The sequence below is a fragment of the Triturus cristatus genome, chromosome 2_1, assembly GCF_964204655.1.
Source record: "Triturus cristatus chromosome 2_1, aTriCri1.1, whole genome shotgun sequence".
Lineage (NCBI taxonomy): Eukaryota > Metazoa > Chordata > Amphibia > Caudata > Salamandridae > Triturus > Triturus cristatus.
Genome location: NC_140581.1, coordinates 923121000 through 923148409, shown reverse-complemented (window position 1 = coordinate 923148409; position 27410 = coordinate 923121000). Strand labels below are relative to the sequence as shown.

Here is a 27410-nt window from a genome sequence, read left to right as displayed (position 1 = left end):
CTACCCGTAATTCCTTCCCCCCGCTTGATCACATCAATCCTCCGTTACACTTAAGGTAGGAGTTGGTGGTATCGAGAGGTGGGCCCTTCTGTTCGTCACATGCAGATTCCGAGGAAACCGCCACTCTTGACACCTCCCTAACTTCTTGGCAATGCAGACATGGTCGATTTGATACTCTGTTGAATGGTTTGGAGACACCCACCTTTCCTTGTGTATTCTTTTATGAGGAAATACACTAACACCTATCACCAGACAGTTTAGTGCACAGAGATCTGTGAACCTTTCACCATTCTCATTCATGTTGCCAAGGCAATGATTGTCGGTGACTTCTTCACACCTAGTGTCATCTCTTCCATTCTTGGCATTGAGGTCCCCCATCAGTATGGGGATGTCTCTCCCAAAGCATTTCCCCAGGATGAACTGGAGTCTGTTGTGAAACTGTTCCTTTTCCTCTTCTTTGCTGTCTTTTTTAGGTGTATAGTATCGGATAACATTCATGTTGATCCTCTTTTCCTTTGTGCGGAAAGTCACTGTGATGATTCTGAGACTGTTCGCTTCCAATCTAATCAGAGCTCTGTGGGCTGCTGGCGTTAGCATCAGTGCTACTCCCTGAGTTTGTGGGGTATTCTCTTCTTTGTGTCCAGTATACAGCAGCATTCCTACTGGAGACAGCCTTTTCTGTCTAGACTGTGTCCATCTGGTCTCACTAATGCCAAGCAGGGCAAGGTTATATTTGTTCATCTCCACTGCCACTTGAGCTGTCTTGACTATCTCATACATGGTCTTCACATGTCCTGATGGTGATGGTGTTGTTTGAAAGCAAGTGGATTCACTTTGTGGTTTCCAGAGATCTCTGGCTTTCACCACAAGGCATCATAGCTCTCCATGAGGAGATTCCTCTCTTCCCAAGGCCGGTATATATTTTGGTTGATGTTTCTGTAGCTAGGATTTTTTAAATGGTGGGGTAGCTAGCCCAATGTATAACCCTCCTCCTTTCGCAGCTAGGCTTGGGATCGGCTATTGCGGAGTTGATTTTGAATGTAGTATGTCCTATGTAATACTGACATCAGAAATGGCTATATTCCTAAGTGTTTCGAAAGTAAAGAGATCATAAAAAGACGTAGCACTAAAATAAATGCAGGCTGAGTGAGAAACAAGAGTCCAACCTTCCATGATAAAACCCCTTAATCTTTCCATCCTCTTCCTCACTGCCCAAATAGACTAATTATGGGGGTCGAGTAAGAATGTATAAAAAGTTTCCAAATCATTTCTAACTGTAATGTTTCCTTTGAAACAGGACAAACCTTTTTTTCTGTAGAGAGCTTTGGCAGATCTAAATGAAATTATCAACTAATCACTGAACCTATTTTTAAAGGGATTTTCTTTTCATAAGCTCTTCTTTGTAACTTGAAGTGCAGTATAATTTTCAGTTAAGGTAATTATGAATTGCTGATAAAAAACGCATCCCTCTAATTGTCACGGTGAGCACTACACCCTAGGCCAATTGCATGAAATTCGCCCTCTCAGTTGTAAAGTTGCCCCATGTCCTTCAGAATATCTTAATGGTCCTTCAAGCGCCCCATGAAAGTCAACATAATGCATTTTGAGTTGTGAATTCATCTCTGTGTTCTTCAAATTAATTTTGAGAACACTTCTAATTCCTCTTTGCCACCACCATTATTGCAAATGTAACCCCAGGAATCAAAATCACTCCATGAGCCTGGAATCTAAGGCATAACAGTATTATCACTAACTAATCCTAGCATGTATATATTATTGAAAATATTGAAATATCAGAAACAAGAGGCATGACTAATCCCCCACTTTAGCAGATGGAGATGAGGGGAGAGGGCTAGGTGTCACTGAACAGTTTTCTGTATTATGAAACTTTTCATTTGTTTTTTATGGCTCCCTTCATCGGAGAAGCTGGTCTGCAACTAACTTGCAGTAGAAGGAAGCAAGGGAGAGTTGGAGGGAAGGTAAAAAGGTAGAGAGAAGGTGGGACGGATGGGAAGTGGACAGATGGTCGAAAGCAGAGATGGATGGATGGAAAAGATGATGGGTGGAGAAGTGGATGACAGGATGGATGGAGAGAAGAATGTTTGGTGGATTGGTGGAGAGTAGTAGGAATGGAGAGAAGGATACATCGATTGAGAGAAGAGATAAAGTGATGGGTGGAAGTTAGAAAGGATGGATGGAAAGAGATTAAGAGTAGGGTGGATAGATGAATGGCAGGAAGGATGGATGATGGATTAAATAGGAAGGATATAAATAGACAAAGAAGGAAGGAGAGAAGTAGAAAATAAAGAAAGATGACAGCAGGAAGGATCAGTGGAAAAGGAAGAATGAAGGATGGATAGGTAGACGGATGGATAGTTTGATGGAGGAATGAATAGATGGAAGAAAAAGTACAGAAAACATAGAGAGAAGAAAGAGCAAAGCACTAAAAGAAAGCAGGAAAAAAGAGGAATGGAGAAAAGAAAGAATGATGACAGTAGGGAGGATTGTTGGAAAAGGAAGAAAGAAGGATGGATAGGTAGACAAAGGATAGTTTAATGGATGAATAGATAGATGGAAGGAAAACGTAGAAAAAGGATAGAGAGACGAAAGAGCAAAGGGCTAAAAGAAGAAAGGAGAAAAGGAATAAAGGGGAGAATTAGTTTATTTTTCAAAACAATTCTTGAGAGATAGGTATGTCAAAAAAGTGATATTTCTTCAAAAGATAACTTCAAAAATCGTAATGCAATAAACCACAGTTTTTTGCGCAGTGCAAAACATTTCATGTGATATGACTGTCAATAAATGCATAGCCAGTGTCAACTGAACGTTCATCCATAGGAGGTAGTTTTGGGAAACTGTTGGCTACATGTGTTAGGATTCAGAAATCCCCACTCAGGTAAAACAAATTGACAGTTTAAATATTCACATTTAAAAGACAGATTGGGGGCGTGTTGAATTAAACGTATAGATTGTTATAGCATGCAGTGTAACCATGTAACTGTGTGGTTAGAAGAAAAAGTAATTTGTTATGTGATTAGCACTTAAACGCCTTCCACTCTGTGACATGAATAGCACAACTGTCATACAATTGGTATTGATTGTTCTTAAAGAGCGCTCACGGGTGTTCCGTTAATGCATAAATGCAGAATAATAACATACTACCAAAATTAGAAGCACTATAATACCAACATTCCCTCTCTTTATTTGATTTTACTTGTGACAGCTACCTTTGAGGTGCGTTGGAACAAAAGTAGTCCTTTGAAAATAATTGGCCATTTTACAGTTATGCAATCAGCGGATCCAGGTTCTGCTTCGCTGTGGATGAGGAGTCCCACCTGTTTTCTGGTTCTCTCATCTTCTACCCCCATCATCCATGTTATTTGCATAGTGGAGTGACGGTGACATTGTCTTATCTGGGGCGTTCACCTTCAGTCCTTCTTTGCCATCAGCAATTCAAAATAATAAAAAAAATTGTGAAGGTTTTGCCATAGACCGGCTGATGCAGACTACCTTCCAGGGAATGTTAAAAGCTCAAGTTTTAGCAAACTCACAAAATGCTAACTAAATTCAACTACTGAAAGATACTGAGCAGGCCATAAGATCAAATTTGAGGGAAATAGTCTAAGGATGAGAGTGAAATTGTTGCGTACATTATGACTTTGGTGTGCTTTCACACTTAAGGGCGACATGGGTGAACTTGGTTCAATGTACCAGCGATGAATGTGAAAGGCAAGTTATTGTAGCCCAGAAAAACACTATTCAATGTGTAATTGACATAGCAGTAGTGCTTTTGGGTTCCTAGCAATCCCATAAATGGATCAGGGTCCCCGTGGCAACAGAAACAAACCTTGTTCATTTTTCAAAGCTGCACACACACGGTACTAAGAAGAATGAAAACTTTTAAGGTAAAATTATTTCTTACTACAGGAACAACCTGTTTCTCAATACATCTAAAACAATTCACAGAACATTATAAAAACAGCAAGAAGAAACGTTATGAATAGCATTGCTAAGATACCATTTAAAATGCCATCTAGAACCCACCACCCTAATGTCCACTTCTATGCTCTATATTATGAGAGCATGGAAGGCAGGCTAATTTGTTGTCTAGAGTTTCTTAGGCAGAAGAAACATAATGCATACCTTGTTGACATCAAAGGCTGTCTTTATCAGTGAAGGTGTGAAGACAGTGCTTCTTGTGAAGGGGAAACACACACTGCAGCAGCAGTCAGTCAGTCTTCCTCCAGAACTCAGTGTTATCAGCTTCAGGCAAGATGTAGCATTTGTGAAATGTAAAGTGTGCCACCTACTGGTGGGACCATCTCTGGCAGAATCTCGGGTGCTATCTGGATTAGGGCCTCTCCTGACCAGTGGGCAAGGGGTCGTTCTTATATACTAACATTTATCATGAGTGGTAATTTCTGACATACGTCTAAGAATGTCTGACATAGATTATGTGCATCAAATTATGCATCCTAGATGTTTCCTTATGAACATATAAGGTAAAAGGACGTCAATTCAGACTACACCATTTTGGTTATATGTCTCTATGTATTCTTAATTATCCTTGACATGGTGAAAAGCAGACAAATGTTGCATTGATTGTTGTATCTGTGGCATTAATCAAATGGCTTGACACGTTCACAGTTCTTGGAAAGATAAGTTCAGGCGACATCTGGGTTTAATGCCAGCCATGACAATGATTCTGCATAAATAGGGAAAGATGGCGACTCGCATTGAGTGAGAAAGGGAAGACAGTGCCTTCTTCTAACTAAGATGGAGTCAGGCCTACATAAGATGCAGTCGGAATTTCAGGTCTTTATGTCAAAATGGGCAAAAATAAAATTGTACTGATTTGGTTTATATGCATTGTAAACTTTATGGAAAAAGAAGGGCTCTTCCAAGATTTAATCCATTCCAAAGTTCAGTAAGGAGAAGAGTAACCATTCCCTCTCGAAGGAAGAGGTAAAAAAGCAACTGAAGTCCCTAAGAAAGAAGTTGTTATGTCTGGAAAAGACCCAGCATTCAAGGCTAGTAAGACTCGTGTAGTACAAAGAGAAGGTCTTGTCTCAAAAAAAGTAAGGAAAACATCTTAAACATTTAGGTAGTCAAAATGGAAAATTGAATATGCTTTAGAGAATAGTTTCCCAACTCAGCCCTTTATTTAACGGGGGGAAAGCTGCCCATCTGCCTAGGGGGTGTGAGGAAGAAATTGCCAAGATAAAGCATTTTAAACCTCAAACTAAGTCAAAAAATATCTGCATGTGGTGATGCTTGGTCAGTAAAAGGGGCTGCCCAGGGGAACCAGTACAGGGAATGTAAAATGTTTTGGATCTCTACTCTTTTTGACCATTTTCTTGATTTCCCTAAGATGGAAATTAAAGGAAATCCCAACACAATTGAAATGGAAGGAGTAAGGAGACAACAAGACTATGAGGGAGGCATGAGAAAAGAACAAGGAGATGCAGAGCAGAGTATGTCCGCACGCTTATGCATCCAGCCTCAAGCAAAGAGCATCTCGAGGGGCAGAGTTTGAGATGCAAACGCTCAAGGAATTAAAGACAACATTTGAGGCAGCCAAAGAGTTTCTGAAGATTTAAGAAGGTAAGGTCGAGGAGGGTGTGGTAGGCCCCCCATAGGCCTAACAGGTCTGTGGCTACACCCAGTGGGCCAAATACAGGGGTCTAGTGGGTGATAAGCAAGAGAGAGTTAGAGAGTTCCTCCTGTGCCAGGTGTCCTCTATCCCTCCATCCCTGCTCCATCCTACGGAACCATTGGCATCAGGAGACAGGTTGGGCATAATACAGGCAGTTTAAGGCCACAGCTACAGCTGCGCTGCATCTTCATATGCAAAACAATATGCTGGCATACGCTAAGAGGTGAGATGAGTGAGCATGACTTCTGAGACTCCTGAGACATCTGAAAAGCACCTGCGGACACCTGAGTCCTGTGACAAGCTTATTGTAAGAGTTGGGCTTACTAAACCATGGAAACCTGTTGTTTTGATTCCATTTGTTCAATTATCCAACTGTGCAACTCCCCATTTACTCAACCTGCCTGCCATTGCACCTGCCATCTAGCTTATGAGCTGTTCAGTCTGCCAGTCTGCCTTCCTGGTTATTTTTTGCCTATCTGACTGTGAGCGATCAGGCCCCTTTCCTCCATACCTTACCTGTAGCCTGCCATGCCGTCCTCCTAATTTTCTCTCACGATATCCGGAGTCCTGTAAAAAAAGGAAATATAAGGGTTACAAAACAGACACCGGCAGAAACAAAAACAGTGGAGAACGACTTTTCCTTTAAACAGGAGGGTGGGACTGTTGTATGGAGGAACCAATCTCCGAGACTCCTACAGAACAATGAGGAAGTGGAGGACCTGGAAGGAGGTGTGACAAGCCAGAACGAGGAAGAGCCAGACTGTCTGGAAATCAGAGCAGGGAGAAAGTTGTGGCAGGTCAGATGTATTGGTGCCCCCGAAAAACCTCGCCAGAGCCAGACACAACAGGAGGACGTCATGCACCGGGGAAGAATGATGAAAAGAGAAACCCCTGACTGTGAGGAGGAGGAGACCTGGTCCGGCGACTGGGGGTCTGCCCTGGAGGATCATGGGAAGCCGCCAAAACTCAGGAGAGTTGTGGCGTAGCGGGTGAGTCCCGGGGCACTAGAGACCAGTTTGGAGGTGATTAGGAGGGGGGAGGAGGGAGGCGGGGTTGTAGGGATTCGAGGGGCACGGGCTTTCTTTGGTCATGAAGTGTTTTTTCTTTCACACTTACATTTGTTTTAAACTGCACTAAATTACATAGAAGTCACTGAGCATGACCACAGGGTTCAATGGAACATAGAGTGTAAAGTCTGGTTCTTTTTGTGTGTGGAAATTAGACTGAGAATTTAGTGAGAGGGTCCTAAAGGGGAAGACACCGTAAATAAAAAACCTTGATACTTCTTTACAATACCACAACTCTGAATGTAGCCAGATTAGCCCTTTTATGCTACTAGAGACAGTATAATTTGTATAGAAAGAACTGAGAGATATTCATCCTTTCTACTTTTTATTTCATTTTATTTTTCTTCACTACATTCTTAATTCCTTTCTTTTCTTTTTGTTTTTATACTTACCACTATCATTTTCCTTTTTTGAGACTCCAGGTTCCACCTCACTCTCCAAGGACCTAAGACAGTGAAAACGACAGAAGATGAACCTTTCAGCAGCATCCAAGATTCTATTTTCGCCTAATTTTCTTTTGTTATCCATCACAATTGAAATAAAAGACAATATTGTTAAAGCAGCCCGGCCTCCTCGCTTATAAATCTGCCCTAGTTTCTTACACTGCCTATTTATTAACCTACCCACTTTTTTCATTTGCTCGCTCTACTTGCTGATCTGCTGACAGTTTCCTGTGTTTGGAGGCAGTGAAGTATCTACATGTGAATTTTGCCAACCTTGCCAACTGCCTTGCCAGCCCCATCTGCCCCGTCTGCCCCTTCATGTCCACTATAAGACTCCTGTGGCAAACCCAGCTTTTTGAGTTTTCCCTTGCTTAGCTAGAGGAGTCAGGCAGCAGGGTGAGAGCCATGTGGACTGGGGAGGGTAAGGGCCTGTGGTCAGTAGCCGTGCGTGGTAGGAAGAATGGGAATGAGTAGAATTGGGCCAGTGTAGGGAACAGAGCTGGTCACAAGAGTGAGTACTCTGGCTCATTTCACAACACATTCTTAAAGATTCTAATAAATGTCAGGCTTTGAGGACTTTAAGACAACTACAGTTGACTGTGACCACCCCCACCCGGGCCATTGGAGAGGAGGTAGAATTGCAACCATCATCACTATTACTGTCACTGACTGATTGATTCTTGTTTGTCCGCTCACTAAATAGCACACAGCTCCATAAGACAATTTAAAGCTGTGGCGCTGTGTGAACTGATTGATCTAATCCAACTGAGCAAACAGACCAAACTGCATTGTCCCTAAGGATCTTTGAGGAATTTGAGGAAAGGGGAATTAAGAAAACATATCATCAAAGAAGTTGAGACCTGATGGAGTTAAAAAGTTCAAGGTGGCCAACCCACAGGAAAAGCAGGAAGGGCTAAATACTGAAGCCGGTCAGGCTTGCTAGGCTTAGGCACCTCAAATAGCCCCAGATAGCATTCTGCTCTAAAAATCTTGAAATTGTTGAACTGGTGGAAATTGTTGAGGCAAGTATTACTCTTGAGTATCTCTGATCCTTTGCTTCTTCTGATGGGTCAGTGCGGGTTGGAGAAAATCCCATGACGACTGAGCCTTCAAGAGACAGAAAAGAACTAGGAGGTCATCAGGAAAGCCTCACAAAAAGAAAAGTAAATTATACATTTAAACTATGACAACCTTTTTTCATAACTTTGTGAGTATACTCTCAAAATTGCAGAGTCTCTGAATCCTTTGGAAAGGCCTATTACAATCTTGGACAGAGTGATCATACATTTTATTTCTAATTAAAGTCCTAATGATGTGCCTAGTTCTGACTTTTTGCAGCAGAGATTGTGAGCGCTTGTTTCTCCTGAAACAATTTCTGTTGATGGGGACCTTGTTTCAATTACTCAACAACCTGCTGCAGTAATGAATCTGATCTGTGATCAGTCACCTATTGCTAAAGTAGCAGGAAATACAGTTAATGTAGATTTTGATTCTTATTTGGACCACTAGTCAGTTTCTGTTTCGCAGCTGACTGGTGATGCCATTTTTGAATTTGCAGTCTGTTTACAGAATAATATTGAAATGTCTATAGGGGATATCCAAAACATCAGTCTAAACATCAGAAGTTACAGTGAGGGAGGGGGTCAAGACCAACGTCTGTCATCCTCTCCTAAGGTAATCGTTTGAGGTACTGGAGTTCTTCCAGATGTAGCCCTGGAGAGAGAGAACCATAACTCTTCGGACACCAACATAAATCTTAGCTTCAAGTCCAACTGTGGTGCAGAAGATGAAGAAGTAACCCAGTTGAAAACTTCAGGTATGGGCTTCTCATTCTCCAACTCAGTGGCATGCCCCCCTGACCTTTTGATGCTAAATTTGATTACTTTGATACAGACTACAATCCAGGGAATATTAAAAGGTCTAGTTTTAGCAAACTTACAAAATGGTAATCTGATTCGACCATTATAAGGTATTAAAAGGGTCTTAAGCTCAAATTTAAAGAAATAGTCATATCTAAGGATGAGAGTTAAATGGGTGAAAACTTGGTTTTACAGACTAGGTTGGTCTCATCGAACACATTTATATCCTGCTGACCTAGTTTGTTTATAAGTAGAGTGATATTTTTGGCAAAAAAAAAGTCTCTTTAAAGATTTCGGGGCCTATGCATCAACAATGCCATTTGCGATTCCTTATTAGCGAAAAATAAGGAATCGCTAATAAGGAATAGCAAAAGGCTATGCATGTAGGAATCGCTATTCAAATAGCGATTCCTTAATATTCCTTATTACCGAATCGGTAATACCGAATCGGTAATAAGGAATACCTACCCATTCATTCCTATGGGCTTGGAGGCCCATAGGAATGAATGTAAAGCCAGTCTGTATTAGCGATTCGGTATTACCGAATCGCTAATAGCGGGAGCACTTTCAAGGGTGCCAGGGTGTCAAAAGGACACCCTGTTGCACCCCTGGAAATGATATGTGCACATATGTTGCACACACACATGCTCTAAGGGCATGTGTGTGCGCAACATGAAACTTTGAAAAATGCACAAAAGTGCATTTTTCAAAGTTTTTGCAAATTACCATGCAGTTCATCTTCATGGTAATTTGCTCCCCCTATTAGCGAAATCGCTAATTTTTTAACTTTGATGCATTGCATTTAAGGAATCTCACTTTGGGATTCCTTAAATGCAATCGCTATTTAAGGAATCGGTATTTAAGGAATCCCTATTTAAAGAATCGCTATTTAAGGATTCCTTAAATAGCGATTTCTGCTTTTGGGTTGATGCATTGGGATTGGGTATTTGTTACTTAATACCGGGAGCTATTACCGAATCGGTATTTTACCGACTGGATTTTGGGTTGATGCATGAGGCTGTTCGTCTATTACAAAGATCAGTAAGGAGCACTGGCGGCTCCTCCACTAATGCGGAGGAGCATCGCAACACTGCTCTTTGTGCAGTGCAAAAAAAAGAAAAAGAAAATAATAATAACATGATGTTATTATCATTTCCTTTTTCACTGCTGACCCGGAGTCAGGTAAGGGCGGGGCTGCCCAAAGCAGGGGGAGGAGTGGTTTGCAATCCCTAAGTGCGCATGACTGTTTGGTCAAACTGTCATGCGCACTTTGCATGTTCCTAACCAGGCTATAATGTGCAGCCTCTAAAGGAACATGCACATGCTTCCAGTCCCTCCCTGAACGCCAAAGCACAGCACCCAGACCAACCACAACGCTGCTGTAAAGCAGTGCTGTGATTTGCTGGGAGAGTATGGGAGCCTGGTTGCTTCCATTCTACCAGTGCACTGCTGAGAGAAGAGGACGGAGGAGAGGAGGTGACAGCATTCCCAGGTAAGTTTATTTTATTTTTCACCCTCACCACACCAATTCTGTTCTGAGGCAGCCGCCACTGCTAAGGAGAAGGGCAACCATCTCCACTAGGCAAATTGGTAGAGGACCAATCCACGTCCCTAAGAAAGAAGCTGTTGTGTCTGGAAAAGAGTTGGGAGTCAAGGCTAGTAAGACCTGTGTGGTAGAACAGTAAGGTATTTCCCTAAAAGAAGTAAGGAAACATCGGTGACACTTAGGCATGTGAAAACCAAAACTGGATATGCTTCCAAGAGGAGTTCTTCTCCTCTGCCCTCTATTAACAGGGGGAAAATTGACCATCTGCCTAGAGAGTGGGAGGAGCTTATCACCAAGATATTGTATTTTAAACCTCAAAATACATTCAAAGGGAAGTCAATGTTGCACTCCTTAATTCGTTCGAGAGTCCTCTCGATATTTAATATGAGCCCATCATTAAAGGAGCTCTGTTCAGACGACCTATGTACTGTGGGGTTTAGTATGGGGAAAGGGCATGAAGTTACCTTTGCTGATTTTCTGTAAAAGTTGATTATGGATACAGTCATATTGAAAGAGGCTGACTTGATGTTGCAGAGAAAAGAGCATTGGGAGGGCACGGGCAATCTGTGTCTAAACCAAACAAGGATGTGAGTGCTCCTGAGACTTCCTTGATCTGCAATTATGGAGAGCTGTGCTCTAAACAAGTTGTACTCCACCATCTTGGAGTCAATTGAATGAGGAGGACCTGTATGAGGTGAAATGAATGGTGTGAACCTGGGACCCAATGGACTCAATTGATGGATGGTCATTTGGAGCAGGAATTAGCCTAATAGAGCAAGAGTGTTTCAGGCAAAATAATTATTAGGGACTATGCTGGTCATCCTGTCGGGGATGACAGCATTTCCAGCGACCTTACATTTTCCCATATCACAAACAATAAATTAGACTACTCACCCGAACACCCAGGACTCTATAGTCACTCAAGAAGATCTGCATCAGAGGGGGGCCAGCCTCGGTGGGTCATGCATGGGCACAGATAGGCCCTCCCTTGGCCCGGGTGGGTCCCATGCAGTGGGTGTTTAACACACTTTTACAGCACTTCGGGGGACAGGAAGTTGCGTAGGCACCTCCAGGTGCAAAGCACGGTGGGGGATAAAGTCCCCAGATTCAACCCCAGTCCTCCTCACAAGGCAGTAGCGTCCTGTGCATTGGGCATCTAACATGCTTTTACACTGCTTTCGGGGCTAGGAAGTTGCATCTGCACCTCTAGGTGCAAAGCCCAGTGGGGAATGGAGTCCCCAGATTCCGCCCCAGTGCTCCTCACACTGAAGTAGCGTCCTGCAAAGCAGCCATCTAGTGAGCTTTTACATCACTTTGGGAACCAGGAAGTTTCATCGGCACCTCCAGGGGCAAAGTACAAGGGAGATGGGGTCCCCAGATTCAGCCCAGTCCTCCTCGCACTACAGTAGTGTCCTGCACAGAGAGCCGCTAACATAACATTTACAGCAGTTTGGGGCCAGAAAGTTGTGTCGTAAAGTCCAGGTGCAAAGCACAGTGGGGAATGGAGTCCTCAGATTCAGCCACAGTCCTCCTCGTATGGCGGTAGCGTACCACACAGCAGACATCTAATGTGCTTTTGTAGCGCTCAGACGGCCAGCAAGTTGTATCAGCACTCCCAGATGAAAAGCAAAGTAGGGGATTGGGTCCCCAGTTTCAGCCCCAGTCCTCCTCGCACCATATGGTCATTATCTTAATTATTGCTTTGCCGACTGCCTCCATGGTTTTCCGAGTCAAGCATGATTGCCTGTTAACCTGACTTTTAATTAAGACAGGGACAGGTAGATCTAAATCTTCCAAGTCATTCTCAGTGAGATCCTCTGCAGATACATCTAATAAGAAGGAGAATGGCTCTGAGATATCTGAATCCAGCAATGACCCTGACTGAGGGTTCCCTAAAACTGTAAGTCAGAGTTTTCAGCTGCTTCGATAATAGTTTTTAGCAAGGGAATTATTATCACTTGTTTTGATGTGATGGGTAGATGAATGATGTAATATCTCCTGACTGGTAGCATTAAGCTGAGGCAGTGTAAGATCAGTGGCTTGTAATTTTGGGGAAGATTTGTGGCTGAATTGGTGTGGGTCAGTTACACATTTAAGGATGTCTTGAGTAGATAATGAATTATTACTGCTCCATGCAATAGTTTTCAGGCCTATAACTGATGATACTGGAGTATTCTGCTAACTGTGATTCAGCAAGGAATGTGGATTAGGAATCTGACATTTTTCACCTCTATACTTTTGCTTAGCTTCTTAAAAGCAATATACAGGTCAGGCTTTGGAAATTTCTTTCAATATGATGGAAAAAGTTGGGTCTGCTGTTTGTTTTGATATCCTCTGAGGCGGAAGCCGGAGGACTGTGCCCACAATTGATTTTAAAAATTGTATTTTTTTCGTGTGTTTGATTTTAAAAATATCACGGAGCTCACCTGCACTGAAACGCTGAGTTATTAGCGCTCTCACAGCCCTCCTAGCCCTCCCCTGACACAGCGACCCCAGCGCTGTTGCTGGGAAACGCCCACACCGCCAGCGCGGTCAGAACGCGGAAGCCACGCCCACTGCGAGGCCACGCCCCCTTGACTACAAAACGCAGAAATCAAGCGCGTCGCATTAGTGTTTGTTTTGATATCCTCTGAGGCGGAAGCCGGAGGACTGTGCCCACAATTGATTTTAAAAATTGTATTTTTTTCGTGTGTTTGATTTTAAAAATATCACGGAGCTCACCTGCACTGAAACGCTGAGTTATTAGCGCTCTCACAGCCCTCCTAGCCCTCCCCTGACACAGCGACCCCAGCGCTGTTGCTGGGAAACGCCCACACCGCCAGCGCGGTCAGAACGCGGAAGCCACGCCCACTGCTAGGCCACGCCCCCTTGACTACAAAACGCTGAAATCAAGCGCGTCGCATTAGTGTTTGTTTTGATATCCTCTGAGGCGGAAGCCGGAGGACTGTGCCCACAATTGATTTTAAAAATTGTATTTTTTTCGTGTGTTTGATTTTAAAAATATCACGGAGCTCACCTGCACTGAAACGCTGAGTTATTAGCGCTCTCACAGCCCTCCTAGCCCTCCCCTGACACAGCGACCCCAGCGCTGTTGCTGGGAAACGCCCACACCGCCAGCGCGGTCAGAACGCAGAAGCCACGCCCACTGCGAGGCCACGCCCTTATCACCAATTACAAATGTGCCGGTCATACCAGCGCAGCAGACGAGCGCAGCGGGAGCGCCGTTTGCGCGCCGAAGGCGCGCCTAATGCAAGCCCGTCTGTGCCCGTCCGCGCACGACCGGGCCTAGGGCCACAATCCCTGCCGGATACAGCTGCCCCTAAGGTAAGCTACTCACGTCGGGAGCTACTAAGCCTCAGACCCCCCACCTCCCCTTGTGAATACATTCATGACCTAAATGGACCTTTCATCCGCTGTTCCCTCTGCAAGCCAGTCCAGCTCAAACTACCTATAAAACCTCACAAGCCCGCTGCCCTGAAACTGGCATCGTTAAACTGCCGATCGCTCCCTAAACACGCGACGCAGATTAACCACCTTATAGAAGACCAGGAGATTGACATCCTCTTCCTCACGGAAACCTGGCTCGCCCCACATTCGGAGTCAGACATGGTGCTAGCTACCCCACCGGGCTTCCTCATTCAGTCCCTACCCCGCCCCTTAGGCCGAGGTGGTGGCGATTGTGGAGGAACTCTCACACCCGGACAGAGTAACCATCAAACCCCTCCCTTCTCAGGCACTCTGTGACTCCCTTAACCAATTTTTCATTGACAAAATCAGTAAAATCAAAAACAGTATTTCCTCCAGCCCTCCAGCAATGTCTCTCTCAGAGGCTGCTCCCTCTTTCAACTCTCACTCCTTGCCACAGCTGCCTCCTATATCTGAAGAAGTCTTCTTCTCCCTGCTTCATAAAGTCTCATCCGGCTCCCCCACTGATTGCTGCCCCCCAGCAATTCTCCGGACTGCTTTTTTGTCCTGCCCTGGCCCCCCACTGGCCCTCTTGAATAACTCCCTGCTGCTCGGCGTGGTCCCCAGCCAATTCAAGAACGCCGAAGTTATCCCGATATTAAAAAAACCCAATGCCGACCCCACGGTCTTGGGCAACTTCCGCCCTATTTCTCTCCTGCCTTACCTAAGCAAGGTACTCGAGACGCATGTGACCACCGTCCTCAGTTCCTTCATCGAGGACTCCAACTTCTTAGACTCTCAGCAAGCTGGGTTTAGACCTGCCTACTCGACAGAGTCTGTTATCCTCTCTGTTATGGAGGAACTCCGTAGAGGCGCCGACTCCAACACCAGTCAAGCCCTGGTGCTTCTAGACCTGTCAGCAGCCTTCGACACGGTCGATCATTCCATCTTAGTCGACCGTGTCGAAGAGGCAGGCATTAGCGGGACGGCCCTTAATTGGGTTCGCTCCTTCCTTGCAGACCGCCATCAATCGGTCCGTCTCTCTCAGTTCACGGCAAACCAGACGAGAGTCACCTGCGGTGTCCCGCAGGGTTCTTCCCTGTCACCCCTTCTCTTCAACCTCTACCTCACCCCCCTGATCCGCTCCCTCCGCGGCAGGAATGTCACAGCATTTAATTATGCAGATGACATTCAGCTCGTCTTCAATCTCGACTCCTCGGACGAAGCGGCTCTAGATTTCCAGTCCACCCTCTGTCACATCAGTAATTGGATGGGCACACACCATCTCAAACTCAACCCCGACAAGACGGAGCTCGTTCTTGTCGGAGGCCCTTCCAATCCCTGGAATTCCACCTTCTGGCCCTCCTCCCTCGGCCCTTCCCCCCACCCTGCTGACAAAGTGAAAAGCCTTGGGGTTTTCATCTCCCAAGACCTCTCAATGCAGCATCAGGTCAGTGCCACCGTGTCCTCTTGCTTCTTCCAGCTCCGGAAGATTCGTAAAATAGCCCATCTTCTTACCACTGAAGCCCTCACCTTGGTACTACTGGCATTAGTCATCTCCCGAATCGACTACGCCAACGCCCTCTACGTTGGCATCCCTCAATATCAAATCAACAGACTACAACTTATTCAGAACCAAGCAGCTCGCCTTATTTACCACCAACCGAAACACCACCACGTCCGTCCACTCCTCAAGGCCCTCCATTGGCTTCCCATTTCGGAGCGCTGCAAGTTTAAACTTGGTTGCCTAATCCACAAATCTCTGGCAGGCACCGGCCCTTCCTTCATTTCCTCCCTTTTGCACCCCTATACCCCCTCTAGGAATCTCCGCTCCTCTCATCTTGCGCTCCTTCAGACTCCCCGCTTCAAGCGCAAAAAACACGGCGGTCTTAGGTTCTCCTTTCTGGCACCCTCCTTCTGGAACTCTCTACCGCTGGAATTGAGACTCTCCTCCTCTTATCTTCACTTCAGGTCCCTCCTTAAAACCCACCTGTTTCTCGGTATCTATTCATAAATCTCTTTCTCCTTGCTTTTGCTTCTGCCTCTCGTTGATTTAAGTGAATAGCGCCAAGAAACCGTCCGGTGTATGTCGCGCTTTATAAATAATTTTTACATTACATTACATTACATTCACCGGGACTACCTTCACTGCAGATCCGGTGATGCGCAGATCCCTGACTCTGAAAGCCTGCAATTTACAATCAAGCTAGACCCGACCCACTCACTGACAGGAGTCCTTGTTTACCGCCCTCCCGGGCATCCAGGCCCTTTCGCTAGCTCTCTCCTGGACACTGTAGCGACCCAGGCCCACTCCATATCAAATTTCCTGATCGTAGGGGATCTAAACATCCATCTTGATGACCCCACCGACCCGGCAGCAGCTGACCTGATCTCCGATCTGGCAGCACTTGACATCCACCTCCTTAATTCTGGAGCCACTCATATTAAGGGTCACCTGCTGGACCCGGTGTTCACTAGCACCCCTTCGATGCAAGTGAAGGAGGCCTCCCCCTTACCCTGGACAGACCATTTCTTAGTCTCCTTCCTACTACCAGGATCTTTCAGGAAACCTCAAAAACCGCCTACTTACATCAGGGACAGGACCTGGTCCAGACTTCCCACCGAAGAATGGGCCAGGAATCTTAAAAACACCATCCCTGCACACGCAGAAGACCCGGCTGTCGCCGACAGTAATTTCAGAGAGTGGATCACCACCTCCCTGGACTCCGTACTCTCACTAAGAACCAGGGAGGACAAAAACGGAAAACCCGGGTCCGCCCCGTGGTATACCTCGGACCTCCGACTACTCCGTAAAAACTGTAAAAGAGCCGAACGGCTTTGGAGGAAAGACTGGCAGCACACCAGCAAGGAAGCATACCATAATACAGTCAGACTCTACAAAGATGCCATCAGGCACGCCAAAGCTTCCCATTATGACTCGCGGATAACAGAATCCTCCAATTCGGCCAGGGAATCCTTCCTAATTGTAAAGGAGCTGCTTAAAGTACCTAACTCTCCTTCCTCCAGTTCCCCCCCTGTGGACCGAAGTAATGATCTAGCCACCTATTTCGACGACAAAATCGCCCGTATTCTAGCTTCCCTCCCCTCTCCTGGTCCCGCCAGCCATTTGGACAATCCTCCACCTCCCAGCCAGACCGAAAGTAATCCCCGCCCTCAACTTGCGACATTCAGGCCAGTAACATGCGTAGAGGTAGAACGAACCATGACCAAAATGAGAAGCGGATCACCTCTGGATCCGGCTCCCATTAGATTCCTCAAAACCGTGGCCCCTGTCATCGTCCCCACGGTCATGGAGCTCATTAACAGCTCACTTGCCCAGGGATCTGTTCCTGCCAGCTGGAAGAGCGCGGTGGTAAAAGCACTCCTCAAAAAACCCCAGCTCGATCCAGCAGATATGGCAAACTACCGACCAATATCACTCCTCCCGGCAATCAGCAAGGTAGCTGAGAAACTGGTCAACGGACAATTGTCCCAGTTCTTTGAAACAAACAACGTCCTACGGGAATCCCAAACTGGATTTCGCCCGGGTCATGGCACAGATACTGCCCTCCTCGCCGTCATCGAGGAGGCAAGGCGCATACTGGATTCAGGAGGGTCAGTGGCAGTGATCCTCCTGGATCTCAGCGCAGCCTTTGACACAGTCAACCATCGTGTCCTTCTCCATCGACTCGCGGCAGCAGGGATCACCGGGACGGCACTCAGCTGGATAGAATCCTTCCTCACCAGACGCACGTTCCAGGTATGGGACGGCAATTACCACTCATCCACCCTCCCCCTCACAAGCGGGGTCCCTCAGGGATCTTCCCTGAGCCCGACGCTTTTTAATGCATATATGGCCCCTCTTGAAGACGTGGTGACACCATTTGACATAAAAATGGTAAGCTACGCTGATGACACTCAACTGGTCGTCTCCTTATCCCAACTAGTCGACCACCCAGAGATCCTGGCTAACTGTCTCACACAAATCCACAGCTGGATGAGTGATTCATCATTAAAACTAAATGGGTCTAAGACTGAAGTGATGCTCCTGGGAAAACAATGGGCGACCATTCCCCCAACAGTCTGGCCTGACGTGTTCGGAGAAATCCCCTCCCCGAAGCGTGAAATCAAGACCCTTGGAGTATGGCTCGAACCTGAGCTCACCATGAAGACGCAAGCGGCCAAAACTGCGGGCACCTGTTTTGGGCTCATGCGCACTATCCGTAAGATTCTCCCCTTACTACCACCTGCTTCCAGGAAACTCCTTATCCAGGGACTAGTATTGTCCCATCTGGATTATAGCAATATGGTCTACCTGGGAGCCCCAGAGGCCACCTTGACGAGACTGCAGCGGACACAGAACGCTGCGGCATGTCTGCTCATGAACCTTCCCTCGAGAGTGTCAGCAAAACCAGCCCTCAAGGCCCTGCACTGGCTCCCTGTGCGCCAAAGGGTGGAATTCAAAGCCATGTGCACGACACACAAACTGATCAACGGATCTGGCCCTGCGATCCTCAGCAGCTTGGTCACCCCCTACAAAGCATCCAGATCCCTCCGTTCGGAGAATGAGCACTTAGCCAACATCCCCAAATTCAAAAGGACACGCACAGGAGGACGACGATTCTAGGTTCAAGCGGCCACGGGATGGAACTCCCTCCCACGCACCCTCAGACTGGAATCCAGTTACCTGGTTTTTCGCAAAAAACTGAAAACGCACCTATTCCCGAAATAAATGTCCCTCCTCCCTTCCCTTCCCTCAATGGATAACAACCTTCTTACAGCGCGGGGATGCCCTTGGGTCACCAGGCGCTATACAAATCGCTAAATAATAATAATAATAATAATTGAGATGTGTCAGAAGCACCCCATGAGTTTTCTCTATCACACTGCTTTTCTGACTCTCCTCGGAGCTGGTCACTTCAGCTAGATCCATCTACAGCAGGGCAGCTTCTATCACCCGCTCCTGCTCCAGCACCATGTAGTGCTTCTGACACCAGTCTCTCTATGCCAGACAGCAGAGGCTACTCTGCTGAGTCAGATCTTTTCGAGAGGGTTGATGTTTGAAGATGTATCAAGCACCACACAAATGTATTGACAGGAGATGAGGCAAAAGAAAAACTGTCTTCTACCTCAGGTAACATGCCTTCAGTATTGGCTCCCTCTTCAGCATCAGATCCCACCCGGAGGTAGGACACTCAAGAGGCAGTTGGGTGCACAGGCAGCCCCGTCTTCGTGACACTAGAGCAATTTGCCATGGCTACCAAAAGCTCCAGCACTACTTTTCAAGAGTGCTCCAACACACTGGCAGTTTGCAATTCATTTGACTTTCATGAACCATGAGGCTTTTGCTATGTAGACAGCTTGGAAGCAATCAACACTGCAACCAATGTCACCTGCAACCAGTTTAATTCGTGCACACTGACCTGCCAATACTGACCATAGACGGAGAAGTCTGACCAAGCTGCACAGACCAAAGAGAAGATGGTGTTTGTCTGTTGAAGAAAATAGACTACCATCATGTTTTCACAGTTGGCATTTTGGGGCCTTTCATCCAGAATGTCGAGAGCGTAGTACGTGGAACTGCTGATGCTGCAAATAAATGAGCAAAGGAGAGAGATGTAAGAGTGCATGGCATCACTAACCTAGCCAGATGCCATATTCTCACCTTCTAGTCCTTTTTGCCAAACTGTTCTGGGTTATCCCTTCTGTTTTAGTTTCATATCTAGGTCATTTGCTTGATCAAAGTAATATCAGTATTGAAACAATTTTTCCAGATTATTAGAAACTGCCATTATATGGGCCATCAGAAAGACTTTGGGTGGCGACTGTCACATCTTAGTATTTCATTTTTATTGATTGACTTTGAAAATACTTTGATTGTCATTGTACTGTTCTCAGTCTTTATCTGTAGGTCCAGATAGGCCAGACTTTATCTGTCATTAGTTATTGGCAAACTTTAAATTATCATTCTGCTTATTTTTCCGATTTGTGAAATGTTCTGACTGTCTTGCTCCTGTTCTAAATAATTAAAATGCCATATGTGTATCATTTCCAAATCCCAATATTGTTAAAGTAAGGATTTTTTAATATAACCTCTAGTTTAAAAGAGTCGGAATTAAGATTTAGTAGGATTGGTGCCATAGAACTGTTCATAAATGTTCCTCATCTTTGCAGATAAAATGCATCTTCAAAGTTAAAGAAATGATTTGTTAGGGCCAGATTGCACCTGCCGCTATAAAATTCACTGGGGTATGGTATGTCCACTCACATGAATCCAGAATTAAGCAACATTCAAAAGAGCAATAACTAACCAAGTATAACACAGAGCAGGGGCAGGGACTCCTATAGAACCAGGCCCAAATCTAGTTGTCAATCTCTTAATTAATCCATTGATTGACATAGAAACAAAAGTTCTTAAGAGAGGCCTGGCATTTGTTCTTACACATTTATATTACTCCTTAAACTCCAGGATTGAATTGCAATTTTTGTTGGGAAAATTTAAGATCAGATTTGCCTTTGAGAGCCGCATGCTTGATATGGGGTCCAAGAGCAAAGCAAATCATGAAAAATCCCTCAAGATTAATTCCCAGGCATGTAAGGGAGTGATGGAGATGTGTAACCCTTAGGTTCAGCTTAGAATGACTGTGTCAGCAAACGCGCTTCTACAGAGGAGCTCAAGTTGTAGATGGTGCTCGGCTGCACTAGGGATCCTGAGAAATTAGAGGAATCTAGTTGACTGCTCATGGACATCATGTATAACAAAGCCTTGCAGAAAGCAGACGGCTGCTGCATCCCAAGGTAGATGATCACTCAGTCTTTTGAATCAAAGAGCATATTCTGCGCCAGGCCATTAAACTTCATAAAAACAATATTACATTTTCTTTTCAAGTGTTCTCTGATACGACATTAGAGGCTGCCAAAATAAAAACTCCTCAACCCAGAATTTGCTACTCCCGGTGCTCTAGCTCTATTTTATCAGCAAGGCAAGTTAAAACCTTACATAATCAGTAACTTTCCCTTTTTTTCAGAATTGACAAAGACAATAGGTTTTTATAAGATTTAAAACAATAACAGCAGAGAATAATATGATTGGGATGCTTAGTTGTATGATACACTCTTCCAAACAAAATGAAAATTTAGGTATGAGAGAAAGGTGCATGTTGAAATGCACCCTTGTCAGATAGTTCATGCCTAGGAAACATCCAGGTAGGAAATGTTCCAGTCATTGGGAGGAATGTCACGAAGGTAGGTCCACAAGGGAGGAGGAGGAGAAAGGGAAGGACGCAACATTCAAAATAAGAGAGTTTAGGTAGAAGCAGATTATTTCATCCATGTAGTTTAATTTTTATCCCCAAGCATGTTATAAACCAAACTTCACACTGTGGAAATTTAGCTTGCAAACTGAACATTATCTGCGCCATCTTGCCTCTCCCCAGCGCCACGCACAGCGAGCACACGACAGTCATTTTAGACACCCCACTCTCTCCCCCGCTCATTGTCGATCGCCAGCGCGTTCCCCTGACGCTGCAAACACCCCCCGTGCACCGGCCACCCCCGCTCTCTCATACACGGGCCATAAACCCTCTCCTTCTGCGCGACCCTGCCATGGAACCACATCCCACGCCCGACCGACATCCCATACATGGTCATGCATCTCTTTGATAACCCCCTTCCTCTGCGCCCCATTATCCGAACCGGTCCCAGGCCATCACCTAGCCCTGCGGATGCAGTTTATTGCCCCTACTGTAAGGGAAACACCCCACATCAAAGGGATTACAGTGGATCAAAGCCCCTACCCCCTGAGACCCGGCCGGTTGCACACATCCCCGGGAATTGGCGGAATGTCCAGCTGCGTGATAGCCATCTCCTACTGTAGATGGGGTGGGGACTTCCACTGTAGATATGTGTGGGAACGAGTTCGAAGTGGGGATTCCGAAGACGTTCTTTTATACATCAAAGTAATCTCAAGAATGTGCCATGTACAATAAACCTGCAATAAAGTCATAAACCTGTGTATAAGAGGCCAGGCCTCAGAGATGCAGTTAGAGCACCTCGTGACGATACCTTGCTGTCTGATCTGATGTGTTCTGCTCCGACGGAATAAAACTTTGTTTCCTGCCTTCCAGTCTCCGGCGCCTGCCTCTTTCATTGGTAAATTATCGAATGGTATGAGAGGCGATTACCGCCGGGCAATACTTGAAGGGTTATCGACTGAAACTGCCGCTACCATTTAACAATTGGCGTCCCAAGCGTGGGGCCCATCAGAGACACGTGGATCCAGTGGGAGAGGTCCTGACGACAGAGTGAACGACTGCAATGATCGGGAGAGCTCCTGCCCAATAGACCCTCGTCTGGCAGCCGATCATCCGAACTTCACTGGTTCCGAGCAGACCTCTCTCGAGTGATCTACGGTCCTGACTGGCAACCATCAGGAGTGCCGCAGCAATAACGGAGAGTAGAGGACGATCGGGCGCTGGAGGCGGAAGACGAGAAACTGTCCACGCGGTCCGGGTAAGGTCGTGATACACGACAAATTGCGAAATAATTGATTGATTGTTTGAAGTTTTGAAAATACTAGTATTGCTCATTGATTGTTCTCTTTGAGATATTCACTGTCTACAAACGGGGAGGAGTAGAAATACACTCTCTCTCTCTCCCTTTGCAGATAGTGAAGGGTAGGTAACGCAGACTTTTGTCCCCGTTGAAACCCGTCGTGCCTATCTTTATCTCCCCACTGATTGATTGTCCGAACATTGATTGTTTTGAAGAATAGTGCTCTTTGAGATATTCTCTGTTTGCAAATAACGTAGAATAGAAATATTCTGTCTAGTCTTTGCAAATAGTGAAGGTAGGTAACGCAGACTTTTGTCCCCGTTGTAACCCGTCGTGCCTATCTTTATCTCCCCATTGATTGATTGATTGATTGTCCGAACACTAGTTGTTCGATATTGGTTCTTTGGAGGTATTCTCTGCTTACAAATAACGAGGAATAGAGATATTCTGTCTAGTCTTTGCAAGCAGTGAAAAGATAGGTAGTGCTGACTTTTGTCCCCATTGAAACCCGTCATGCCTATCTTCTCCCCACTGATTGGTAGTTGGTTCTGCCCGGACCGCTTATTAGAGGTGGACCATCCGGCTCCACTGGAAGGCACCCCTAATAAGGACATGTTCACTAAATATGGACTAGTCGCCGTAGCTTATAGCAAGCTATGGCATAAATATACCAGGAAGGACCCCGAGAGTCAGTGGCCACTGATGGGATCCTTCGACGACCATAAGATAGAAGTGCTAGAAATGGCTCTGCGTAGCAATAAGACGATGCCTACTATGCTTGACAGTATCGGCATGTGGCGCAAAGAAGCAACGCAACGGAAAAAGAGGGAAGAAGTAAAGGCAGAAAAGGAATTATGAAAAGCAGCTCACCTTGCCGCTAGAAACTTAGAAGAAGAAATAAAGGAGAGAAGGGAAACTAAACTAAGACAGGAGCCCGAAACCTCAGGCCAGTACGCTGTTAGGACCCCCTCTATGCTCTACCCTGAGTTGTCCTCTAAGCAACGAACGAATGACGAATTACTATTAGGTCCCCCAATCATTTACATGCCCCCTCCATACGCACCCTCCCAATCGGTAGTGCAACACCCACAACCCCCAAACACGAGCGAAAGCAGTACAGGGGCCTCGGTCCTCACGGCCTCCGCGCCGGCCGAGCCTCTTGTACTGAACACAACGTCGGCAATGACGTTGGATGACCCTGAGATAAGAAAGAAAGATTCCACCAGAATGAATCGACTAACGAAGGATGAACGAGCAGGAATCGACAAAATAGTAAAGGCACTGGTGGGATCCTTTTTGACCTTACAAAACTAAAGTAACGCTAGAAGATAGCCCTTTGTGGGATAAATGAAACCAAGGGAAGGAGCCAAGCTCACGGTCGAGACGGCCACGAGGTAGCCCGACTCCATTACTCTCGCTACCTAAACATGTCTGCCCCACTGCCCACCCCGCCCAATAAGCATGACAAAATCCTGCACAAACGGAAGCCTGCTGACACCCACCATCGACGTCACCAAACTAGGGCTAGATCGCGCACAATTGGGCTATGTTATTTTTCCGATTACGCAGTAACATCCTTGTGCTCGTCGCCAGATTGCAAATATGTACAAACACTCCAACGAAGTAGTATAGTTATAACATTTTAATAACTTATAGATATAACAAACACACCAACAGGGTAAACAGGTTAAAACACGTTTTTAAACAACTATTTACATGACAGTCTGCTGCAACCTCCATCTCAAAGCCTTAACGTCCACGTTACACCGTCCTCGCCTCTCCTTCCTCGAAATTGCAACATTGGCCTGTTTTGGGCGGTCCTTTTAGTCAGCTCTGGGCTATAAAAACCATGCCAAATCCATCGACATCAGTGGCGGACGATTGTGCGAATAGGCCGGAGGCTATACGAAGCGCCAAAGCTCTGACAGCGCCAAGATGGAGTCTGCCACGCTGGGCGGATCTTCCCATTCTTTTCTTCTTTCTTCAATAACGAAGGGGTGCCCTGGCCGGGGGAAGCGCCGCGGACAGGCCTCCCCCACCTCCCCAGGTGGAGGCTCACCAGCAGATGAGGGCACCCCAACCGTCTTAATTCGCCGGCCAGCTGAGCTGCACCCAATCGTCTTTAATTCGCCGGCCAACTGAGCTGCACCCTGCCGCTGCACGCGACCACCGGACAACCGCCCAAGCACGGGTTCACCAGGATCGCCACTAGCGCCCGACGCGAGGAGTGGGCCCCCGCAGCCAAGTAATCGGGGACCCACCCCGGTGGCGATACCATCCAAACTGCTGTCGTTGCTGCTACTGGAATCACCCCGGTGGCGATACCATCCGAACTTCTGCTGTCGCTGCTACTGGACCCACCCGGTTGCTGTACCGAAGAGCTGCTACTGCTGCTGCCTTTGGACTCCGGCAGTCGGTTCTCCGGATCCAGGCCTAGCCCACCGTGAGGCGATTCTGGACTCGAAAGCTTGTCTGCTCGGGCGTGGGCCCCACCCTTGACAAGACGCCCCCTCAGCTTTGCAGGGTCTGCGGGAGTCATTGGCACTCGACTCCCGCGGACTTCCGGTAAGGACAAACCGCCGCCATCGTCCTTTGCACCGGACAGCAGCCACCTTGCCTCCGCTTGGTGCAGTTAGAAAGACTGATTCAAGACGTCGGCGGAAGAACCCGCCTGCTGCCCCGCCCCAAGAACGGGCCACGACATTGCTACAGGATCGCGGTGGCGCCATGCTGACGCAAGTTGACGCTAACGAAAGTTCTCGAACTACCGAAAGGAATTCTGGTCCCACGGCTAATTCATGGAAAGGCTTAGACTGTACACTGGCCCAACCCCGCCCCAGAATGGCGCCGATGTAGGAGAGGCCTACAACTCCTTGTGGCATTCCAGTCACGTGACATTTGTGTCAAAAGGATATGTATGTGATATTTCCACACATGATGAGCAGAGGGACGGGAAGGGTACTGACCGAACGTACGTACAATCTTACTGATTACTGACCTACCCATTTTTATTTAGCGTTCTTATTCTTAGATGCTAAAATAGTGTTGCTCATGATACTCGACGCCTCTCACGCCGTGGCCGGCCTGAACGGCTGTAGGCCCGTATCTTGTATACTGACATTGTTTTAAATAAAGGGCCTCTTGAAAGAATTACGGAATCAGTGTCATGACTAATCACATAGGTTGATAAAGATTTCTTCTTTTGAATAAATGATTGTTACTCCCAAGCAATAGAAAACAGATAATGCAGTCCCCATTTGCCTGAATCTTTTTGATTAACGGAATTTGTACCCATCACACCTACCTTTTTCCAAGAGTTGTCAAACAATGGTCAACCATAGCTTAAGATATATGCCGAACGCAAGGTATGGTATCTTGCACCTTAATACACGACCGATTGAGAAATGCATGTATGACAAGGGAACCCGAATTTAGGAAATGAATAACTTAGAGCATCTTCGTCTCGGACAAAAAGAATAAGAGGTCTGGGGTATTACCCACTCCTGCGGCTAGCCTAGTACGAGGTAAATAGAACTTTTTCGTGTCTACACGCGCTAAGGTACTTTGAATACTGCACATCCCCTCCCCTCTTTTTCCCCTCTATAGGTCACGACGAAGCTCGGACTGAAGAATGAAGTGGACATGGACCGCACCTTGTTCAATATCAGGAAAAACATAGACAAACGTTGTGGGATAGTGCATAAAGTGCAGACCACCCTTGGGGACATGAAAAACTGTATGGTGTGATTGTGCGTGCGTACTGCGATTATACAATGTGAATATGTATGCATTTCATGCTTGGGTCACTTGAAGAGAGCGTCACCATATGATTTAAGTACTCGTCCATCGATCAAAGGGAGGAGAGTAGAAGGTCCGACACCCCCCCCTCCCCAAGATAAACTACAAAATACTGAAAATACGCAGCATGCATAGGAAAGAGGACAGGAAAGGAGAAGTCCCCGCACTCAACGTAGTCCAGAGTCTCCGTCTTAAGTTTCTACGCTTGATGCATGTGCTGTCGCACCCTATCCGGTATTTGTGTGTACGTGATCACCGAATTTATGTCTTTCCCCCGCTTGTGTTTCCTTACATAGAACAGACCCATGCTACTCCATGTTGTGTGTGCACCAAGTGGCCTATTTTCGTACCCATGTCTCTCTCTCTCTCGTTTTGTGTCGCACTTATGCCAAATAGCCTACTTGATGCACACGGCTTCTCTCTCTCTCTCTCTCTCTCTCTCTCTCTCTCTCTCTCTCTCTCTCTCTCTCTCTCTCTCTCTCACTCCCTCCCTCACTAAAAAGCCTTCTTGCCCTCTTTCTTTTTGAATAAATTAACGACACATACCTCCTCGGTAAGTGTATAATTGGCCTGGAGCACGGTGGTGTTCGAACAAATTGACTGAAACAAAACGACCGTACTTTGCCACGTTACTACCTCTCCTTTCTACAAATATTGAGCTTAATTGGCTGAGAAAAGAAAGGACAGGTAAGACGACTGATGTCTCCCAATTTGGCCCTCATCACGGGGACTATATGTCAGTGGTTTCCGTTTTTTCAGAGCTTTAACAACACCATCTCCACCGCCCAGAATTGCCCCCACCCAATTTCCCCGAAATAGATACCTGTGAACCCATGACAGTAGCACCTCGCACTCTTTTCATAAACTTAGCAGTCCTCGGAAGGAAATATGTATTAACAAAACTTGTGTTGAGACGAACGAGTCTCTGCCGGAGAAGCCGGTTCGAATTTTTAATAGACTAGAAGGTTGACAGATGTCAGGCTTCCTGCAACCAGTATTGGGCGCAGGAATCGGCACCTAGAGGGCCAGACGATGGACAGGGACACCCACAGAAACTTGCACCACAGCAATGATTAATAGATT

General features: G+C 46.2%; 1 long non-coding RNA gene across 2 annotated transcripts in view; it reads left to right on the top strand.

The window, feature by feature from the left end:
* Window positions 1-27410, top strand: part of LOC146866099 (uncharacterized) — a 281686-nt gene that overhangs the window by 94444 nt on the left and 159832 nt on the right. Inside the window, exon 3 of one of the 2 annotated variants that reach the window (XR_014976762.1) lies at window positions 7146-7223. The exons of the other annotated variant lie outside the window; for it this stretch is intronic. This is a non-coding gene — a long non-coding RNA (uncharacterized LOC146866099). Of the gene's footprint in view, window positions 1-7145; window positions 7224-27410 lie in introns of those variants that run through there. 2 annotated transcript variants of the gene reach the window in all.